Below are 24,069 nucleotides of genomic sequence, written 5' to 3'. Positions count from 1 at the left end.
GAGTCTGCAGGTCGGGAAAGAAAACCAACACTACAAGAACTACTAAGGAAAAGTACAAGAAAGTAAAAAAAATGACAGACAGTAGTTCGGAAGATCAGGAGAGTGATAACGACTCCGGGAGCAGGAGATTAAGTTGTCTAAAGTTACACGACGTGATCGCAAAGGAGGATCACCGAACCATTTGGGTCACCCTCATGATAGCAGGGTCCCAAGTAAAGATGGAATTGGATACAGGATCAGCCCTAACTGTCATGAATCGACGAGACTATGAGTGGCTATTCTCACACATACCCTTAAAGGACACGTCCATTGTATTGAAGGCATACACGGGGCAAAAAGTCTACCCCAGAGGAAAAATAAGGGTGCCAGTTAAATATAACGGCAAGGAAACATAGAAACTGTATCTATATATACTACAAGATGGAGGACCACCATTATTGGAATGTGAATGGATCCGAAAAATACAATTGGATTGGCATTCCATTCAGGCGCTAACTGTGACTGACAAAAAGGATGATGACGTCGCATCTGGACGTCTGTCACAAATTCTAACTGACGCGAAAGAGGTGTTCCAACAAGGACTTGGGACTCTAAAATGAGTAAAGGCAACGATAAAAATCGAAGATAAAGCAAACCAAAATTTTTTAAGGCCAGACCGGTGCCGTACACGATCCACCCAGCCGTCGAAGCAGAACTGGAGAGTCTGGAGCGTTCGGGTGTGCTGTCCAAGGTGGATTGGAGCGAGTGGGCCACACCCATCATTCCTGTAATGAAGAAATCATTGAGCAGCACGCCTGGGGAGCCGAAGAAGGTTCGCATCTGTGGGAACTTCAAGGTAACTGTGAACCCAGTCCTGCACACAGTACAATATCCACTTCCACGGATAGAAGATATTTTTGCCTCACTATCTGAAGGGAAACGCTTTACGAAGATTGATCTGGCCCAATCGTATCTACAAATGGAGGTGGAAGAAGCATCTCGGAAATACCTCACGATAAACACTCACAAAGGCGTTTACCAGTACAATCGACGGGTATTCGGGGTAGCATCAGCCCCGGCTATTTGGCAGAGGGCAATGGAACAAGTCCTGCAAGGGATCCCAGGGACCCAGTGTTATTTGGATGACATCCTGGTGATGGGCGACAATGACAGTGAACACCTTGCCAACCTGGAGCAGGTGCTCACTAGATTGCAGGAATATGGGCTACGAGCCAACTGCCCCAAATGCGAGTTCTTCAGGAGACAAATCTCATATTGTGGCCACATGATTGATGAGGAAGGGTTGCATAAGTTGCCAGACAAGATTGAGGCTGTAGTCAAGGCTCCAGCACCAGAAAATGTGTCGCAATTGAGGTCGTTTCTCGGGCTGGTGAACTACTACCGTAAGTTCTTGCCGAATTTATCTACAATTCTGCACCCACTGAACGCCCTGCTGCAAACTGGAGTAACATGGAAATGGAGTGATGAGTGTAAGCGTGCCTTTCAGAAATGTAAATGCCAAATCACTTCAAAAGAAGTATTGGCCCACTACAACCCAACACTACCGATTCGGTTGGCATGTGATGCGTCTCCCTACGGCATAGGAGCGGTGCTGTCACACAAATTCCTTGACGGTTCAGAGAGGCCAATAGCCTTTGCGTCGTGCTCGTTAACCTCAGCCGAGCGTAATTACGCCCAGATTGACAGGGAGGCCCTCAGCCTGGTGTGGGGGTGAAGAAGTTCAATCACTATCTGCACGGGCAGAAATTCACCCTACTGACTGATCATCAGCCCCTGGTCTCCATTTTTAACCCAAAGAAGGGCGTTCCGGTGATGACGGCGCAAAGGCTGCAAAGATGGTCACTTTTCCTAGGGGCACATCAGTACGACATAGAGTACAAGGGTACGAAACAGCATGGAAACGCTGATGGGCTGTCGCACCTACCATTGCCTACGGTAGAGGAAGCACCTGCAGTGGACCCTGTTGAGATATTCCATGCGACCATAGTCGAATGTCTACCTGTTACAAACTCAAGTATAGAGAAGGAAACCCGAAATGACCCGACACTCTCTCGGGTCTATGATTTGACGGTGAAGGGATGGCCAGCACATGGCAACTCACTGTTGCCAGCATTCTCGCCAAGGAGAGAACAGCTGTCAGTGTGCCGGGGGACCTTGATGTGTGGATCCCGAGTGGTAATTCCACCCAAGTTGAGAGACAGAGTGCTCAATGAGCTTCATGAAGGTCGCCTGGGAGGGGTAAAAATGAAAAGCCTAGCCAGGGCTTATGTGTGGTGGCTGGGAATCGATAAACAAATTGAGGACCTGACCAAGAGCTGCTCAGGATGCCAGAAAGTCCAAAATGCACCACCACAGGCCCCTCTACACCCATGGGAGTGGCCCTCATCTCCATGGCAACGGGTACACATTGATTTTGCTGGTCCATTTATGGACTCAATGTTTCTAATCGCCGTGGGCGCCCATTCGAAATGGCCAGAGGTCATCAAAATGTCCTCCACCACCACAGAGAAAACTATTGCAGTCCTACGGACCATCTTCACCAGGAATGGCTTGCCAGAACAAATTTGCTCCGACAATGGGCCACAGTTTGTGTCCGAGGATTTCCGGAGGTTTCTGAGGAATAATGGGGTGAAACATTACACATCTGCCCCATATCATCCAGCCACAAATGGATTGGCTGAAAGGTTTGTTCAGACCTTTAAAAAGGCAATAAAGGCGATGTATAATGACAACATACCACTACAACACAAGTTAGATAATTTCTTGTTTGCTTACCGGAATGCGACACATGCAGTCACCAACCAAGCTCCAGCCACAATGTTCTTCAACCGAACGCTAAGATGTCGCCTGGATTTGCTCAAACCAAACATAAGATGAGATGTTGAGGATAAGCAATTCCAGCACATCAATGAGAAGCCAGCCAGGAGCTTCAAGATAGGACAACCAGTCTTGGCCCGCGACTACCCAACAGAAAAATGGCAACCAGGAACGATATGCACACAGCAGGGACCACTAATATACACAGTGGACGTTGGAGTGAGCATCGTGAGACGCCATGCTGACCAAATTCTAGAGTCACAGGAACAAGCCAAACCTATACCACGAGCATGTGCACCTGGTAATGAGCCCGAAGTACAGATTGCATCTACCTCAGAAGTAGTGGTATTGGAAGCTGACGAACCAACCAATGACAATGAGCCAGAATCGACTCCACCGCAAGAACAGGATACTCGAGAAAGGCGCTATCCAGTCAGGATTAGGAAGCCTCCTCAAAGACTGAACTTATAAATGATTATTGCAGTTGATGTATATAGTACCGAGAAAATTGTAATTGTAATTAGTTATTATTTAGTTGTTAAATGAATGTTATGTACTGTTTATCTAAAAGGGGAGGAATTGTTGTGTATGTACCTTTAAGAGAAGAACTGATTTTATGCTGCAGTACTTGCAGTGACCACCCCTGTATAAAAGGCCCTAGCAGGCTTCTGTACTTCAGTCTGACGTTACCCTCTGTTCAGTAAAATACTTGTTTAATTGTTCTCCCGAAGTCCGTGTATTATTGAGGCGCGGACTTTACAGAGTTAGATGAGGAAGGATGGGAGGAGACGCGAGTGGAGCATAAATGCCGCCATGGACTGGTTGGACCGAACGGCCTGTTTCTGTGCTGTTTATTCTATGTAATTATGTCAAGTTACACTCAAATTTCCTGCGAATCTCATTAGAATATGCCCAAGCGTAAAATGGGTGTAAATCAGCATAAACAATCGGGGCTCAAGGAAAGTGCCGGACTCACAACATGTATTTCTCTTCTTTAAGTATGAAAATTCAAGTTTCAACTCATTTAACCATCATTCATGCACATCAAAGCACAGCATGTTTAAGAGCCGGCAATTGGGGAACTTTTTCAGTTTTTAATGTGCAATAAAAATGCATTAAAAGAAATATAGGGCAGCTCTCAGTGAGGAATTTTTTTTAATCCTTAAAAAATTGCAATAAAACACCACAAAAATGAATTTGTTTCCTACTGCGCCTGAAAACCTGGTCATAATTTGACAAGGACCTCTGAGAAAGTACAATGGGAACGGTAGCGTTGTGATTATGTTACTGGACTAAAAATCCAGAGGCCTGGACTAATGAGCCGGAGATGTGAGTTCAAATCCTACCATGGCAGCTGGGGAATTTAAATGCAGTTAATTAAATAAATCTGGAATAAAAAAGCTAGTATCATTAATGGTAACCATGAAACTATCGGATTGTCAGAAAAACCCATCTGGTTCACCAATGTCCTTTAGGAAGGGAAATCTGCCATCCTTACCTGGTCTGGCCTATATGTGGCTCCAGACCCACAGCAATGTGGTTGACTCTTAAATGGCCACTACGAAAAACAATAAGGATAAAACCGGATGGACCACCCAGCACTCTCAATCATTAGCAAAATGATGGAAGGTGTCGTCAACAGTGCTATCAAGCAGCACTTACTCACCAATAACCTGCTCACTGATGCCCAGTTTGGGTTCTGCCAGGTGCGCTCGGCTCCAGACCTCGTTACAGCCTTGGTCCAAACATGGATAAAAGAGCTGAATTCCAGAGGTGAGGTGAGAGTGACTGCCCTTGAAATCAAGGAGCCCTAGTAAAACTGAAGTCAATGGGAATCGGGGGGAAAACTCTCGACTGACTGGAGTCACACCTAGCACAAAGGAAGATGGTTGTGGTGGTTGGAGGTCAATCATCAGAGCCCCAGGACAACACTGCAGGAGTTCCTCAGGGCAGTGTCCTAGGCCCAACCATCTTCAGCTGCTTCATCAATTGACCTTCCCTCCCTCATAAGGTCAGGAGTGGAGATGTTCGCTGATGACTGCACAGTGTTCCGTGCCATTCGCAACTCCTCAGGTAATGCAGCAAAACCTTGACAACATTCAGGCTTGGACTGATAAGTGGAAGGTAACATTCACGCCACCCAAATTTCAGGCAAAGACTATCTCAAAAAAGCGAGTGTTTAACCACCACCCCTTGACATTCAACGGCATTACCATCGCCGAATTCCCCACCATCAACATCCTGGGGGTTACCATTAACCAGAAACTTAATTGGACCAGCCACATAAATACTGTGGCAACAAGAGCAGGTCAGAGGCTATGTATTCTGCAGTGAATGTCTCACCTCCTGACTCCCCAAAGCCTTTCCACCATCTACAAGGCACACGTAAGAGTGTGGTGGAATACTCTCCACTTGTCTGGATGAAAGCAGCTCCAAAAACACTCAAGAAGCTCAACACCATCCAGGACAAAGCAGTCCGCTTGATTGGCACCCCATCCACCACCTTAAACATCCACTCCCTCCACCAGCAGCATACCGTGGCTACAGTGTGTACCATCTACAAGATGCACTGCAGCAGCTCGCCAAGGCTTCTTCGGAGCACCTCTCAAAACCGTGACCTCTTCCACCGAGAAGGACAAAGGCAGCAGGCGCATGGGAACACCACTACCTCCAAGTTCCCCTCCAAGTCACACACCATCCTGACTTAGAAGTATATCGCCGATCCTTCATCGTTGCTGGGTCAAAATCCTGGAACTCACTCCCGAACAGCACTGTGGGAGTACCTTCACCACACGGACTGCAGCTGCTCAAGAAGGCGGCTCACCACCACCTTCTCAAGGGCAATTAGGGATGGGCAATAAATGCTGGCCTTGCCAGCGATGCCCACATCCCATGAATGAATAAAAACAAACTGCAGGAAGCTTGTATATGGGCTCTGTAACTTGGGGTGGTGCCAGTTTTATGGGCAGATATGTGTTTGAGCGGAGGGATTGATAGACGGCCATAAAAGATCGAAGAGATATGGGCATATTAAACTTAGGTGCATAACTCAGTCATGCCCAAAGATCCGGGCTCTTTTAGGCTGGGGCATTGATTCGCACCTCGGTTATGTGTGTCTCTGGATGCAAATACAGAGGAAGTTCAAGGTCTATAATTGGCTTCCGCGCCATTGAGCTGAAGAGGTGAAAAGAATCAGCTGGGGTTTGGAGTCCTGATTGCCCTCCAGTGAGCCCATATGTGTGTGGACATCAGGTGAGGAACTCAGAGGAAATTTGCAGGCAGCCTACAAGGTATCCACCCTGTTACACCAGAAGCTTTGGTCTGGATATCCAACTTAGATATTGACATTTGATTTGCTTTGCTACTACTGTACCATACGAAAGAAGAGGAAGAAGGTGAGGTCAGAATCAGACTTAACAACAACAACAATAACTTGCATTTATATAGCGCCTTTAACATAGTAAAAAGTCCCAAGGCACTTCACAGGAGTGTAATCAAACAAAATTTGACAGCGAGCCACATAAGGAGATATTAGGGCAGGTGACCAAAAGCTTGGACAAAGAGGTGGGTTTTAAGGAGCATCTTAAAGGAGGAAAGAGAGGTAGAGAGGCGGAGAGGTTTAGGCAGGGAATTCCAGAGTTTAGGGCCTACGCAGCTGAAGGCACTGCCGCCAATGGTGGAGCGATTAAAATCAGAGATGCGCAAGAGGCCAGAATTGGAGGCGCACAGAGGTCTCAGAGGGTTGTAATCAATGTTCCCTGTAATTTCTCTTTGAGCCACGCGGTCCCTTTAACGGATTGCGGGGCCCATTCAAAATTCCGTGCAAGCGCAGTTTTTTCAGTTTAAAAGCCGGTTCACCGACTGTGCCGGATATCAAGAGTGCTGCTCGGCCACGGTTGTAGGGCTGGAGGAGGCTACAGAGTTAGGGAGGGGCGAGGCCATGGAGGAATTTGAAAACAAGGATGAGAATTGTAAAATTAACTGTGATGTTCTTTAAGGTTGAATTACTTGCCGACATTCACTATCTAGACTTACACTGAAAAAGGATGCCACCTGTGTATTAGGAGGAGAGAAATTGAAAATTGTAAATATCAGATTTGATGCAAGCTTTTTAGATATCTTGGTGAAATTTCAAATTATTTTTGTGAAGCAAACAGACCAATAAAGAATCACAACTGCGTCTGCTCTACAGAAGCTATATTCTTCGAAGACTCTTCAGCTGCTGGATGTCTTAGTGCAATCATCAAAATAGCAGTATCTGGAGTGCTCCAATTTATAGTCAATGCACCAAAAATAAACTCACAATGCACGTTCCATGAGGCATGCAATCTATCTATTACATCAGGAACATTGTAACAAATTTTAACAGTCTAACTTTCATTTGGTATAATCAACTGACTGAATATGGTGCAACAAAGTATAATTGTCATGTATAGAAGATTTCATCAAGTTTTTGGTTGATAAAGTATTTTTCTTAATATATTTTGACCCTCTTTCTTATCTTTCTTTTCCTTATTTTACTCTACATTTTCTCTCTTCATTTTGGTGTATTTCTCTTTTCTCTTCGCATCCACCCCGTTTCAAGAGTTTCTCTTGCATTCTACCACCAGAGGTTAAGAGAAAGCACGTGTAAGTTATGGAAGCTCCCAGTGACCACAGCAATGGCACAAATCCTCCATCCTTTTACTAGCAAGTGTTCGCGATCAGTACACATGCTGTGATAGCCCCACCTCCATTTCTCTCCAGCTAGTGAGAGTGAATACTTTGACTAACCAATACAGTGCATTAGTTTGGGAGATTGCAGTTTTCAAGGGGTACACCGATAGGCCTGCATGAAGCAGTGTATATCATTTATAACATTACAGTCACCGTTAATTACCTGGCTAGAGCATACTGAAGGATTCACATTGCTTCGTTTGTTTTGCACAATTCTTTCAGATGTAGACTAATAGGCTTGGATTTCCCTCTGTTAAGCTTCTCATTTTCACCCGTACTTAGGTCGGTCAACGGATGAAAATTAGGTGGTAAGGCCCAAAACCAGATCATCGCCCTAGATATATGCCGGACTCATATCCCTCTAGCAGGTTGGCCGTCTTCAGCGGCTGCACCTTTGTCCTGCTGCGTGTAAATCTTGGTGGGTAAGTGGGGTTTTATGTGGGACCACATTTCCCTCAGTGGCCACCGGCAGTAAAGAACACCTCAGGATAAAGAGCTGTTGGAGCCTGGTTAGACCCGGGCTCTATTGTTAAAGGCCAGAACGGAGCTGAAGCACCTTAAAAAGGAGTTCGTACGGTTTACTACATAAACGAGGTTAAGATTTTTTTAGAACAAAAAGCAAAATACTGCAGATGCTAGGAATCTGAAACAAAATCAGAAAATGCTGGAAACACTCAGCAGGACAGGCAGCATCTGTGGAGAAGACGGATAAGTCAAAGTGTGCACCTGAAACACTGACGGATCTATTCTCTCCATAGATGCTGTCTGATTTGCTGAGAGTTTCCATGATTTTCTATTTGTGTTTAAGATTTTTAAGAGGTTCAATTGATTTCAATGGCCAGAAAATCGAGCGGGTTCTACAATGGCCAGGAGGTCCACTCTGCCAAGTTACCACCCAGACGGCAAAGTTGAAAATGAGCCTCTATAACTTATCTAATCATAGTACTAGCCCTATAACTGCATTGTGACTTGCACTGCTAATCTCACAACAGTGATAAGTGAAATATTGCTGTATAATGCAATCATGTATGTAATTTATACAGAAGGTGTAAAACTGGGACTTAAACTCTACTTAACATACTGAATATGTTAATATTCTCATGGGGAGGTTTGTTAGTGCTGTTGGGGAGGGTTTAAATTAGTTTGGCAGGAGCATGGGCACCAGCAGTTAGGAGTAGAAAGGAGGAATAAGGTGCATAATAGAATGAATGTGTTGGATAGTACTAGAGAAGAAAGTAGCATTAGAGGCAGAAGTAGTATCATATTAGATAGGAGCAGACTAAGAAAGACTATGAAAAATTCAAAAATGAGTTTAGAATCCAAGTACATAAACGCGCAAAGTGTGGAGAATAAGGTTAGTGAGCTACAAGCACAATTAGCCGTGTGGCAATATGATGTTGCGGCAATAACGGAAATGTGGCTTAAAAACGGTGAGGACTGGGCACTTAATATTCAAGGGTACAAGGTGTTCAGAAAAGATAGGGAAGGAAAAAAGGGAGGTGGGGTGGCAGTGCTGATTAAGGATGACATTGTAGTGTTGGAAAGGGAGGATGTTCTTGAGGGGACAAGGACAGAATTCATTTGGTTAGAGTTGAGGAGCAAAAAGGGTATGAATATGCTATTGGGGTATTCTACAGTCCTCCAAATAGCGAGAGGTAGGTAGAGGAGCAAATCTGGAGGGAAATTGCAGAGATATGCAAGAGCTATAGAGTGGTGATATTGGGGGACTTTAATTACCCAAATATCGATTGGGATAATGCCAGGGTAAAGGGAAAGGAGGGGGAGGAATTTCTGAAATGTGTTCAGGAAAATTTCCTTGACCAGTGTGTTCTTGGCCCAACTAGGAAGGAGGCATTGCTGGATCTGGTGCTGGGAATGAGGTGGGCCAGGTCGACCAAGTGTCTGTGAGAGAACACTTGGGTACGAGTGATCATCGTATCATAAGATTTAGATTAGCAATGGAGAGGAGCAAGGAAAAATCTAGAGTGGAACTTCTAAACTGGAATAGGGCTAACTTCAATGGGATGTGAAAGGATCTAGCTAAGGTAAAATGGAACCAAAGTCTGACAGGAAAAACTGTAATGGAACAATGGGTGATCTTTAAGGAGGAGATGTTCCAAGTACAGGCTAGGTACATTCCAACAAAAGGGAAGGGTAAGGGAACCAAAGCAAGAGCTCCTTGGATGACAAGGGAGATAGAGAAGATGATGAAACAAAAAAAGGGCTGTATGATGAATGTCAGGTGAATTCTTCAAGGGAGAACCAGACCAAATACAATAAGTTGAGAGGGGAAGTGAAGATGAAAATAAGATTGGCAAAGAGAGAATATGAGAGTAGAATGGCGGTTAACATAAAAGGGAACTCAAAAATCTTCTAAAGAATAAGCGGGTAGTAAGAGGTGGGGTGGGGCCTATTAGGGACAAAGAAGGTGATATATGTTTAGAGGCGCAGGGCAAGGCTAGAATACACAATGAGTACTTTGTATCGGTGTTTACTAAGGAGGTGGATGCTGACAAAATATCGGTAGAAGTGGAAAAGGTAGAAGCAATGGAAGGGGTGAAAATTGATAGACAGGATGTACTAGAAAGGCTGGGTATGCTTAGAGTGGATAAGTCGCCTGGTCCAGATGGCTTGCATCCCAGGTTGCTAAGGGAATTGGGGGAGGAGATAGCAGAGGGCTTGCCATAATTTTCCGATCTTCCCTAGATGCGGGGGAGGTGCCTGAGGATTAGAAAGTGGCAATTGTGACACCGTTATTCAAGAAAGGGTGTAAGGGCAATCTTAGTAATTACAGGCCAGTCAGTTTAACATCAGTGGTGGGTAAAGTTTTAGAAACAATAATCAAGGAAAAAATTAATGGGCACTTGGAGAGGTTTAAGCTAATTAAGGAGAGCCAACACGGATTTGTAAATGCAGATCGTGTTTGACTAATCTAATTGAATTTTTTGATGAAGTAACAGTGAGGATTGATGAAGGGAATGCAATGGATGTTGTCTACATGGATTTTCGGAAGGCATGTGACAAAGTACCACACAGAAGGCTGCTTAACAAAATTGAGGCTCGTGGAATAGGTGGGTCAGTGGCAGCTTGGATAAGGAATTGGCGTAAGGACAGAAAACAGCAAGTTGTGGTAAATGGCTGTTTTTCAGACTGGAGGATGGTAGACAGTGGTGTTCCCCAAGAGTCAGTGCTGGGGCCACTGCTTTTTTTGATATATATAAATGACCTGGATATTGGAATACAGAGTAGAATTTCTAAATTTGCCAATGACACCAAACTTGGGGGTGTGGTAAACAGTGAGGATTATACCAATCGACTGCAACAGGACATAGAAAGGCTAGCAGAATGGGTAGACAAGTGGCAGATGGAATTTAATAGAGAAGTGTGAGGTGATGCATTTTGGCAGAAGGAACAGGGAGAGGCACTATACACTTAATGGCACGGTTTTAAAGAGTGTGCAGGGACAGAGGGACCTGGGAGTTAATGTGCATAGGTCTCTGAAGGTGGCAGGACATATTGAGAGAGTGGTTAGCAAAGCATATGGGATCTTGGGCTTCATAAATAGAGGTATTGAATACAAAAGTAGAGAAGTTATGCTGAACCTTTATAAAGTGCTGGTTAGTCCACAACTGGAGCATTGCATCCAGTTCTGGTCACCACACTTTAGGAAGGATGTGAAGGCACTTGAGAGGGTGCAGAGGAGATTTAGCAGAATGGTTCTGGGGATGGGGGATCATAGCTACAAGGACTGGTTGGAGAAGCTGGATTTGTTTTCATTGGAGCAAAGGAGGTTGAGGGGTGATTTGATAGAGGTGTACAAGATTATGACGGGTTTGGATAGGCTAGACGGGGAAAGGCTGTTCCCACTAGTTATTGGTACAAGGATTAGGGGACATAGATTTAAGGTTTTGGGCAAGAGATACAGGGGGGACGTGAGGAAAAGCTTTTTTACGCAGTGAGTGGTGAGGACCTGGAACTCGCTGCCGATGGAAGTGGTGGAAGCGGAGACACTCAATGTTTTCAAGGGGAGACTGGATAGGTACTTGAGGGAAATAAACTTGCAGGGCTACGGGGATAGAGCGGGGGAATGGGACTGACTGGATTGCTGTACAGAGAGCCGGCATGGACATGATGGGCCAAATGGCCTCTTTCTGTGCCGCTATGACTGCTACAGTTGTACAGGGCCTTGGTGAGACCACATCTTGAGTATTGTGTGCAGTTCTGGTCGCCTTATCTGAGGAAGGATGTTCTTGCCATGGAAGGAGTTCAGCGAAAATTCACCAGGCTGATACCTGGGATGGCAGGTATGACGTATGAGGAGCGATTGGGTCGATTGGGCTTATACTCGCTGGAGTTTAGAAAAATGAGAGGGGATCTCATTGAAACTTATAAAATTCTGACAGGACTGGACAGACTAGATGCAGGAAGGATGTTCCCGATGGTCGGGGAGCCCAGAACCAGGGGTCACAGTCTAAGGATAAAGGGTATGCCATTTAGGACAGAAATGAGGAGGAATTTCTTCACCCAGAGAGTGGTGAACCTGTGGAATTCTCTACCACAGAAGGCAGTAGAGGCCAATTCATTAAATATATTCAATAAGGAGTTGGATATATTTCTTAAGGCTAAAGGGATCAAGGGGTATGGGGAGAAAGCATGGACCGGGTACTGAATTTGGATGATCAGCCATGATCACATTGAATGGCGGAGCAGGCTCGAGGGGCCGAATGGCCTACTCCTGCTCCTATCTTCTATGTTTCTATGAATCTATGACTGAATTATTATTTTAACTGTTCCTTATGCTCAGCTGTTAGGTGCACTTCCCAGTGTGGAACTGGGCCATATTATAGATCAAGGATTTGGTTTGATCCCTGGTCAATGCTGGCTTAGCTGATCTCAGCTGGGGTAGCAGCATGGGCACTACAATCACACTCAGTGCCATTGGGATAAAATGTAAATATAATTGAAAGCTTCCCACTTTTGATCAATATTCAGTGACCCTTTAGTGGGCATTGGGTAAGGGTAGACAGGCTGTGATGCCCCTTACGAATGACCAGCCTACAAATAACTCACTGTTTAGGCATACACATGAAGGGACAAATTTTCCTCTTTAGTGCTTGGGGATAAAGCAATGCCTGGTGGAGCACATAGAGGAAAATGGAGCGAGGGTGATCACACATACATAACAGAACCGGCCCCATTTTCCGTCCAGTTAAATTAATGGACAGGAAATCAGACAGCGTCTATTATGGATAAGTGATCCTCCCTGCCAATTTTCCTCCATGTGCTCGACCCAGGCAATGTTTAACATCTAAGTGCTAAAGAAGAAGATCTACTTTGAGGAATGGCCACTTAAGTGAGATGTAAATGGCACCAGTGCGTGAATTAGATTATAGTGAGGAAGATTTACGCAGAGTCTATTGGTTTCCCGCATCTAGACCCAGTGACAATAGATGGCTGGAGATGAAATCAGTTGTAGTGAATGGTTGCATGGTACCGTTTACCTCAGCTAGCCACATAGCTTTGTTAGTGTGCCTTCTCATTCGGTAGACTATGTGCGCTAGGAAGGGAGATGAGTGTCTACCTATCATTCAGGGAGATCTGCCCAAGAGCTACCCTCTACCTAGTTTAGCCTGTGAGCCAGCACAGTTACCCAGGATGTGGGTGTGGGTGTCACCATGTACAAATATCTACTAGGAGCCATAGATGAGATGTTTGCTGCATTGGAGACCAGAGATGGGAGTCCATCCACAGGAGATGCGGCTGCCTCCTAGTCAAAGGGGCTACTCGTAATGCTGCACATTATACCCGGTCACTTAAGTATATACCACGGAGCACTGAGCACCACAGAACCAAGCCACAGCATGAGTCAGTGTGTTCAGGGGGAAAGGGGAACAAAGCTGAGGGGAAAAAACACACCTGCTGCCTCCGCTGTCTCGAAATCGAAGCCATATTTTCTGTGTTTTAAAAAAAATCAAACTTTCAAAAACAAGTCAAGTAAAACAAATATAATTATCCTTTGTCAGGGGAATATGCAAATCCCATCGTTTGAAGATTAGTTTTCAAAAATTCTCAATTAATTAAAATTTAAAAAAACTTGAAGGATTTGCATAGACATTAACATCTACACGCAAATGTTTAATTTATTTTCCAGCTTCCAGAAAAAAAAATTCATTTCCTGTTACTAATAAACATGAAAGCCTAGACTTGTAGCATGATTCTTTTGATCAATACATTAAGAAAGATGATTAATAAGTGGTTTAAATATCTATGGCACTTTAAGCACCAGAAGGGGGTGTGCACAGTGCTTTAGAACTCAATAATCCATTTGCCCAGCAGCTCAATGGGTAAATGTGATGTGTTACTGCCACACAGATTAGGAAAATTTGATCTCAAGGCCTCAAATTTGCCAGCGCTCAGAGAGCGGGTTTGGAGGCGGGTCGGGAGTAAAAATCAAAATGATTGATGGCGGGCTGCTAACCGGCCGCCATCCCGCCTCCACGCAACTTTGCAAAGTGTCGGGTCTGCAAGTCCCGATCAGACCTAACACCAAATGGCGGGAGAGGCACTTAAGGCAATTAACAGCTTGTTAACTGCCTACATAATGCCTTTTTAACAGGCTCTACCCATTTTAAGACATTTTCAGTGTGTTGCCCATCGTGCGACAAACATGCCAGCTGATTGTGCCGGGTTCAGCAAGGATCTGAATTGTTGACAGCTGCTCCTGCAGCATAAAAGCGGAGGTGCAACATGGCTGACTTTCAGATGACAGAACCTTGTGCTTTGAAGTTTTGGAACACTTTTTGCAGGTCTATTGAGCTTGTGAGTGTTTAAGCTGAGATCCATATGCACATTGACCTCCTTGGAGAACCCTCTGGCCACATTGACTGAGCTTATAATGGGCTGGATCTTACCAGCCCTGAGGAGTCATGTTTGGAGGTGGGACTGTTGGGAAAATTTGAAAAAATGACGGCGGGTTCCGATCCCGCCATCAACCCACCTCCGCGCAACTTTGCCAGAGGTGGGCTTGCAGAGTCCGTTTCGTTCGTGCCTCCAGGTGGCGGGATAGGCTCTTAAGGCACTTACCTACCTCTATGACATGAATCAGTCATTCATGAAAGAAAAACTTATGAAATAATACTGAGTGGCCTAAGGGTGGCGCTGTCCAGGGAGAGTATAAATACTCAGGCACGGGCCCAGCTTGCGCAGGACATTCTTAACAGGAACTAGTGAAGGACACAACTAGACCTCCATGTTGTAAAACAGTTGATTAAAGCTTTGTTTAACGCTTAGACCAAGTGCCTAGTAGTTTTCTTACATCACTCTATATCCCATTTTGAGAGGCCTTTCACATTTCCCCACATTTCCCGTGTGCTGCACGTCTCCCCTGAAACACGCCAGCTAACCCTGTCGGGTTGACAAGTTACTGGCTTCGAAACAGCTGCAGCTCCACCATAAAAACGGAGCTTTCAACAAGGATCAGTTGCAGGTGGCTGAACTTTGTTTTTTTTCTGGTCTTGTAGAGCATTTTGCAGGTCCACTGATTTTGGATGTGGTGAAGCTGAGCTCCATCTCCACTGTGACCTCCTGGGAAAACCCTCTCCCCACATTGACTGAACGCTTCCTCAACTGAGGTATCTACCAGCATCATGGGAACCATTTATTTCCTTTCATCCTGGACCTCAGATTCAGATGAAGAGCAGCCGTGGCAGCAGCAGAACCAGGAACAACAACAGCAACATCAACAACAGGAGCGCCAACCTGCTGCTCACCCACCTGATGGTGCACAGGGCAGAAGATGCCAGTGCAGGAAAGCACGTCGCCGCAGGAGATACCCCCTAAACAGGGTTTACAGGCTGAGGATGAGCTTCCTCAACATGAGTGAGCAGCAGTGCCAAAGGAGGCTGAGAGTTTCACAAGAGGTAGTCGCTGACAACTGCGCAATGCTGCACCAACACCTGGAGCCCAAAGGATCGGGTGGACACCCCTTACCAGTGGATGTCAAAGTCACCACCACACTCAACTTTTTAACTTCAGGATCCTTCCAGGGATCAGCAGCAGACATGAGCGGCATTTCCCAGTCGGCCGCACACACTTGCATCATGCAGGTTACCGATGCCCTCTTCGCAAAGGAGCACAATTACATCAACTTCTCCACAGATCAAGCAAGTATAACCGCACATGCGGTTGGCTTTGCAAATATGGTAGGCTTGCCAAGGGTGCAGGGCATCATAGACTGCACACATGTGGCCCTTAAGGCACTCCATCACAACCCAGCTCTTTTTGTCAACCGCAAGGGCTTCCAATCCCTCAACGTGCAGCTGGTGTGTAATCACAGGAAGGACATTTTGCATGTTTGCGCGAAGTACCCTGGCAGTTGCCATGACTCGTTCATCCTGCGGCAGCCTAGTGTGCCTCCACTCTTCAATCCACCAAACCAACTTTCGGGATGGCAACTTGGAGACAAGGACTGTTCCCTGAAGATGTTCAGGAGGCCATCGAACGAAGCTGAGGAATGCTACAACTCCAGCCACATTTTGACCAGGTCCCTCATCAAGGAAACCATCGGCTTGCTGAAGATGCAATTCAGATACCTTGATAGATCAGGTGGAGCCCTGCAGTACTCAGCAGCCAGGGTATCCAGAATCGTCGTGGTCTTCTGTGCGCTGCACAACATCGTACAGCATCATGGCTCGCAACTGCCTGAGGATCAGTGCATAGCCTCCTCAGATGAGGAGGAGGATGAGGAGGAGGAGGAGGACGAGAACGAAAACCTTGTGGATGCGCATCAACCAGCTGCAGCAGCACGTGAGCACATTGCTGCCCGGAATGCAAGGGATGCACTCCTCTTGGCCAGATTTGCTTAAGTTGCCCATTCAAACACATGTGCCTGGCACCTTCTTACCACACCGTAGACAATGGACAAGAACCTGTGGCTTCCTATCACTCTGACCACCATCATGATAAATCCAATTCACCCTGAGCCCTCAATGTGGAACTTCCATTTCTGAAACGACAGAGTCCAGAACTTCAACAGTTTTCCATCACTTCATTTTAATACATTGACTAAAGGATGGCATTTAACAATTAAACACAACAGAACACCCAAGTGACTACCCTTGTGACTACTTGTGCTTTATCTTCCTCTTATGCGTGCTCCTACGTGGTGCTTCCCCGTGGCTTCAGCAGATGTGGAGGCCCCTTGCTCACTCTCATGCTGCTCCTGCCTCAACACCTTTGGCGGGCGTCCTCTGGGGTTGCGAGTCTGTGAGGGCTCACCAACAGTCTGCTCCTCCTATGGCTGTGCAGGGGCTGAGACGTCCATCTCAGTTGGGTGAGGACTCTGGTGGGTCTCTGACTGAGGGCTCCGCAGTGGCATGTGAGTGTGAGCACTTGGAGAGGAGCCCCCACTTCCTTGTAGTCTGCCATCAACATCCCTCTCATGGATCGGCCCCACTTCAGTGCTATCAAGTGGCTGGACAGCACCTTGCTGCACATCAGGGGGGGCTATGAGGACCCGTTTCTGCACTGGCAGTCCTACTCCAGAGGACTTCCATGAAGGTCTGGTTTCACTGATCAATAGCTGTCCATCGCTCGTCCAGAGATGACAGTCTATTCTGAACATTCACCATGTTTTCCACACTCTGGCGACTTAGCTCCTCCATGGCCTTAGCCATCCTCTTCTCTACCGTAGCCATCCTTTCCATGGAGGTAACCAGCCTTTCCACGGAGGTTGCCATTCTTTCTGCGATGATGTGTTCATGCACCAAAGCCTCCACAAAGGCTCTGCTCATGTTACCGTTGGACTCCTCCATCCGCTCCACACTTGCAGTGACCCTGGAGACAATACCTGCCAGAGACTCCTGCACCTGTTCCTGGAGTTCCAACACCGCTCTCCTTCTGGATGGACCTGGAGGCACAGGGTCCACATGCAGCTGAGCAAAGCTGGGAGTGCCCTGCAGCCTCCGACGGGGACTCTCCACTGCTGTCCCTGTCTCCACCATCTGCTGATGCTCACTTGTGAGCTGTGATACACCAGGTGACAACACTACTCTATGTCCCGAAGGTCCCACCGAGGTGTGCATTTCTACGCTGGTGCTGGGTGCACTTAATTCTGCTGACGCTGTGCCCTCAGAGGTTGCAGGTTCCTCTGAGGAGTATTCCAGCTCAGCCTCTACCTCCTGGACAGTTGGGAGGGGGGCTGTCGATGGTCTTGTGGGGGAGTAAAGGCATGCGTTAGACATCTTCCAAAATTCGATAGACTCTGGAACAGAACCCATGGATTGGCGGGTAGCTAATGTTACCCCACTATTCAAAAAAGGTGGTAGAGAGAAAACGGGGAATGACAGACCGGTAAGCCTGACATCGGTAGTGGGTAAAATGCTAGAGTCCATTGTAAAAGATGTAATAGCAGAGCACTTGGAAAACAGTGACTGGATTGGACAAAGCCAACATGGATTTACAAAAGGTAAATCGTGCTTGATTAATCTACTGGAATTTTTGAGGATGTAACTGGTAAAATAGATAAGGGAGAACCAGTGGATGTGATGTATTTGGACTTTCAAAAGGCTTTCGATAAGGTCCCGCATAAGAGATTAGCGTGTAAAGTTAAGGCACATGGGATTGGGGGCAAGGTATTGACTTGGATAGAGAACTGGTTGGCAGACAGAAAGCAAAGAGTTGGAATAAACGGCTCTTTTTCCGAGTGGCAGGCAGTGACTAGTGGGGTACCGCAGGGATCGGTCCTTGGACCCCAGCTATTCACAATATATATTAATGATCTAGACGAGGGAACTAGATGTAATATCTCCAAGTTTGCAGATGACACAAAGCTGGGTGGGCGTGTGTGCTGTGAGGAGGATGCCGAGAAACTCCAGTATGATTTGGACAGGTTGGGTGATTGGGCAGAAGCATGGCAGATGCCATATAACGTGGAGAAATGCGGGGTTATCCACTTTGGTGTCAAAAACAGGAAGGCAGATTATTATCTGAATGGCAATAGATTGGGAGAAGGGGAAGTGCAATGAGACCTGGGCATCCTTGTGCACCAGTCGCTGAAGGTAAGCATGCAGGTGCAGCAGGCGGTTAAGAAGGCAAATGATATGTTGGCCTTCGTAGCGAGAGGGTTTGAGTACAGGACCAAGGATGTCTTGCTGCAGTTGTACAGGGCCTTGGTGAGACCACATCTTGATTATTGCGTGCAGTTTTGGTCGCCTTATCTGAGGAAGGATGTTCTTGCCATGGAAGGAGTGCAGCGAAGATTCACCAGGCTGATACCTGGGATGGCAGGAATGACGTATGAAGAGAGATTGGGTCGATTGGGCTTATGCTCGCTGGAGTTTAGAAGAATGAGAGGGGATCTCATTGAAACTTATAAAATTCTAACAGGACTAGACAGACTAAATGCAGGAAGGATGTTTCCGATGGTCGGGGAGTCTAGAACCAGGGGTCACAGTCTAAGGATAAGGGGTAAGCCATTTAGGACAGAGATGAGGAGGAATTTCTTCACCCAGAGAGTGGTGAACCTGTGCAATTCTCTACCACAGAAGGCAGTAGAGGCCAATTCATTAAATATATTCAAGAAGGAGTTAGATATATTTCTTAAGGCTAAAGGGATCAAGGGATATGGAGAGAAGGCAGGAACAGGGTACTGAATTTGGATGATCAGCCATGATCTCATTGAATGGCGGAGCAGGCTCGAGGGGCCGAATGGCCTACTCCTGCTCCTATCTTCTATGTCTATGTGATATAAACATAGCATGCACATCGAATTGTGCAGATGATCATAAGTCAATCTGTTTGAGCATCAGAAGCCATATCAGTCACTCATGCAATGTCAATGAGAGAGATGCAAAACTATTCTGTCACCAGCTTGCTCTGATGTGCCCGTCTGTCCGTCCCCCACTTCCACATCCTCCTCAGTGCCAATGATCTCTAGGGCCACCTCCTCTGCGCTGGTAAGATGGGCTATTGAGGGTGGCCCTCCTCCGGTCTTTGCCCTTTCCCTCTTATTGTGGGCTCTCTTTTCCTGCAATGAGGGACACAAGTGGAGTTTGAGTGAGAATGATGGAGTGAGTGTAGATAATCCATAGCATAGATGCTTAGAAGGACACAAAGATGGAGTGAATTCCCAATATTAAGGGCCCTCCCTGTGTGTTGTTAGTTATTGTCATAGCGTAAATAGGGAGTGTGAGGGCAGCATAGTCGAATAGTTAAGTGATTGTGTACATAGAGAGAGAGGGAATGGTTAAGGGTGCAAGAGATGTAAGGGTAAAGTGGGATGTGTAGGAGTAGATTAACAATGCAGAGTGATGGTGCTGAGAGGAGATGGGGAGCAGAATGAGGGTAAAGGTGATGCTATATTCACTTTGCCTGTTTGGACAAGGTCGTTGAACCTCTTATGGCACTGCAGCCAGGTTCTGCTGCACATCGATCTGGAACTGGCCTCCTGGGCAACTTCTAGCCACACAGCTTTGGTCTGCTGGGGAGGTTTTTTTCTCCCAGAGGATGGAAACAGCACCTCCTTTTGTGCTCTGGCTCCTTCCACCAGTGCATGGGGAGAGTCATCATTAAAGCCTGGTGAGGCCTTGGGCCTTGAAGTCAACATCCCACTCGCTCCAAACACTATGAAGAGGAGCAAACACAAGCGTAGAGGCTGAAAATGAACCAAGGCTGCTTGGAGCCCTTAAATGCAACTGGAGAAATGATGTCATCAGAGGCCAGTTTCAGGCCTAAAAAACTAATTGGGCCAGGGGTGCGCACACGCTGGAAATCAATTGGCCAATTAGGGCAAAATAGCTAAAAAAGCCCCCCTGACAGCGGAGGTGAGAGCGGGACCCACCAACCACCTGACCCGCCCCCAACCCGCCACCAATGGCAAAATGCAGTCCAACATCTGTTCCTCAACTGAGATATATACCGTCAGAATGGGAACCATTTATACCCTCTCATCTTGGTCCTTAGAATTGGAGGAAGAGCAACCGTGGCAGCAGCAGAACTGTCCACCACAGCTGCAGCAACAGCAGGAGTGCCAAGCTTCTCCTCAGCCATTTGATGCTGCACAGGGCAGAGGCTGTCAGCGCAAGGCTGCACCTCGTCGCAGGGGATACCCCCAACACCGGGTTTACAGGCCGAGGATGAGCTTCCTCAACATGAGTGAACAGCAGTGCCAAAGGAGGCTGAGACTTTCACGAAAGGTAGTCGCTGACATCTGCGCAATGCTGCACCAACACCTGGAGCCCAGAGGATCGTGTGGACACTCCTTACCAGTGGTTGTCAAAGTCACCACCACACTTAACTTCTTTGCTTCAGGCTCCTTCCAGGGATCATCAGCAGACATCAGCGGCATCTCCCAGTCGGCCACACACACTTGCATCACGCAGGTTACCGATGCCCTCTTTGCAAAGGCGCACAACTACATCCACTTCTCCATGGATCAAGCAAGTGTAACTGCACGCGGGGTTGGCTTTGTAAATATGGCAGGCTTGCCAAGGGTGCAGGGCATCATAGACTGCACACATGTGGCCATTAGGGCACCCCATCACAACCCAGCTGTATTTGTCTTCCACTCCCTTAATGTCCAGCTGCTGTGTAACCACAGGAAGAACATTTTGCATGTTTGCGCGAAGTACCCTGGCAGTTGTCATGATTCATTTATCCTTTGGCAATCTACTGTGTCTCAGCTCTTCAATCTGCCAAGCCAACTTTCCAGATGGCTACTTGGAGACAAGGGCTATCCCCTGAAAAAGTGGCTAATGACACCGATGAGGAGGCAATCAAATGAAGCTGAGGAGCGCTACAATGAGAGCCACATTTCCAGCAGAAGCATCATAGAGCAAACCTGAGGCTTGCTCAAAATGCGATTCAGATGCCTCGACAGATCTGGTGGAGCCCTGCAGTATGCCCCAGCCAGGATCTCCAGAATCATCGTCGTCTGCTGTGCCCTGCACAAAATCGCACAGCAGCATGGCTTAGCGCTGCCTGAGGAACAAGTGGCTCAACGCACAGCCTCCTCAGAAGAGGAGGAGGAGGAGGAGGAGGAGGATGAGGATGAGGAGGTGGCAGATGAGGGACATCATGCGGGGGTGGAGGTGACAATTCCACCAGCACGCGACCACATTGCTGGCCATGAGGCAAGGGATGCACTCATCCATGCCAGATTCGCGTAAGCTTACACATCAACCACATGTGGCTGGCACATGGAAATGAATGTCTGCATGACCTTCTTAACACACCATACATCATCTGTACAATAAACTGTGGTTTCCTATCACTCTCACCACCATCATAACACATGAAAGGCGTCTCACTGTGCAACTTCCATTTCTGACCACACATAGGACAAATCTTCAATTCTTTGCTACCACTTTTGTTTAATAAAGTTACAAACAGGATGACAAACATTACTTTGTAAGATCAGAAAACACCCAAGTGACTACCTTTGTGACTATTTGTGTGTTGACTTATCGTATGTGTGCTTCTACGTGGTGCTTCCCCTGTGGCTTCAGCAGATGTGGAGGCACCTTGCTCACTTTGATGCTGCGCCTGCTTAGATGCCTTTGGCGGGCGTCCTCTGTGTTTGGGAGTCTGGGAGGGCTCTGCAACAGTCTGTTCCTCCTGTGGCTATGCAGGGGCTGAGACGGCTATCTCAGTTGGGTGAGGAATCAGGGGTTCTGAGCGAGGGCTCCACAGTGGCATGGTCGTGTGAGCGCTTGGAGAGGAGCCCACACTTCCTTGTTGTCGACCCCCAACATCTCTCTCATGGGTCGCCCGTACTTCACTGCTAGCAAGTGGCTGGAGAGCACTTTGCTGCACATCACTGGGGCCATGAGGACCCGTCTCTGTACTGACAGTCCTCATAACAAGGACGTCCATGGACCTCTGGTGCTTCTCCTCAATAGATGCCTATCTATCCTCCATAGATAACCATTTATTTAGAAGAGTCACCATGCTCTCTTGAGTCTGACGAGTTATCTCCTCCATGGAGGTTTCCATCCTTTCCATGGTGGCATTTTCATTCACCATTGCGTCCACCACAGCAGTACTCAAGTTTGAGATGGACTCCTCCATTCTCTGCCCACTCGCTGTTACCGTGGATGCAAACCCAGTCAGAGACTCCTGCACTTGCTCCTGAAGTTCCAGCACCACTCTCTTTCTGGATGACCCCAGAGGCATAGCATCTACATGCAGCAGAGCAGAGCTAGGAGCGTCCAGCGCCCTCCGACGAGGAGTCTCCACTGTCCCTGTCTCCACCATCTGCTGATGCTCACCTGTGAGCTGTGATACAACAGGTGACAACACTACTCTATGTCACGAAGGTCCCACCGAGGTGTGCATTTCTGCGCTGGTGCTGGGTGCACTTAATTCTGCTGACGCTGCACCCTCAGAGGTTGCAGGTTCCTCTGAGGAGTCTTCCAGCTCAGCCTCTTCCTCCTGGACAGTGGGGAGGGAGGCTGTCGATGGTCCTGTGGAGGAGTAAAGGCATGAGTTAGACATGTGATATAAACGTAGCATGCACATCAAAGTGTGCAGATGATCATAAGTTTATTTGTTTGAGCATCAGAAGCCATATCAGTCACTCATGCAATGTCAATGAGAGAGATGCAAAACTATTCTGTCACCAGCTTGCTCTGATGTGCCCGTCTGTCCGTCCCCCACTTACACATCCTCCTCGGCGCCAACGATCTCTAGGGCTGCCTCCTCTGCGCTGGTAAGATGGGCTATTGAGGATGGCCCTTCTCCAGTCTTTGCCCTTTCCCTCTTATTGTGGGCTCTCTTTTCCTGCAATGAGGGACACAAGTAGAGTTTGAGTGAGAATGATGGAGTGAGTGTAGATAATCCATAGCATAGATGCTTAGAAGGACACAAAGATGGAGTGAGTTCCCAATACTAAGTGCCCTCCCTGTGTGTTGTTAGTTGTTGTCATTGCATAACAGTGAGAGCGAGTGTGAGGAGTGCATAGTAGGGTGGTGAAGTTATTCTGTACATAGAGAGAGAGGGATAGGTAAGGGTGCAAGAGAAGTAAGGGTAAGATGGGATGTGCAGGAGTAGGTTGACAATGCAGAGTGCTGGTGATGAGAGGAGATGGGGAGCAGATTGAAGGTAAGCGTGATGTTATACTCACTTTTGTTGAGTGTAGCAGATCATTGAACCTTTTTCGGTACTGCACCCAGGTGCGTGAGCACAAGGACCTTGCGCTTACCTCCTCAGCAATTTGCAGCCAGATTGCTTTTGTCTACAGAGGAGGCTTCCTCCGGCCATCAGGAGGGAACAGAACCTCCCTGCACCCTCTTACTCCCTCCACAAGAACATGGAGAGAGTCATCATCAAAACGAGGAGCAGCCTTACATCATAGAGCAGTCATGTTGCAGTGGGCTGTTTTCAGGAGCAGCACAAAGGAAATTAAAAGCCAAGGCTGCATGGACTCCTTAAAACCACCTGAATCGTTGACATCAGCAGAGGCGAGCAGCAGACCCGCACCCACTGATTGGGCCGGGTAGCGCACATGGCGGGCTTAATGAGCCCAGTTAAATCAAAATT

This window comes from Somniosus microcephalus, chromosome 13 (genome assembly GCF_052327205.1).
Source record: "Somniosus microcephalus isolate GS21.2 chromosome 13, FLI_Smic_1.0, whole genome shotgun sequence".
NCBI lineage: Eukaryota > Metazoa > Chordata > Chondrichthyes > Squaliformes > Somniosidae > Somniosus > Somniosus microcephalus.
Note: the sequence above shows the minus strand (reverse complement) of the source record.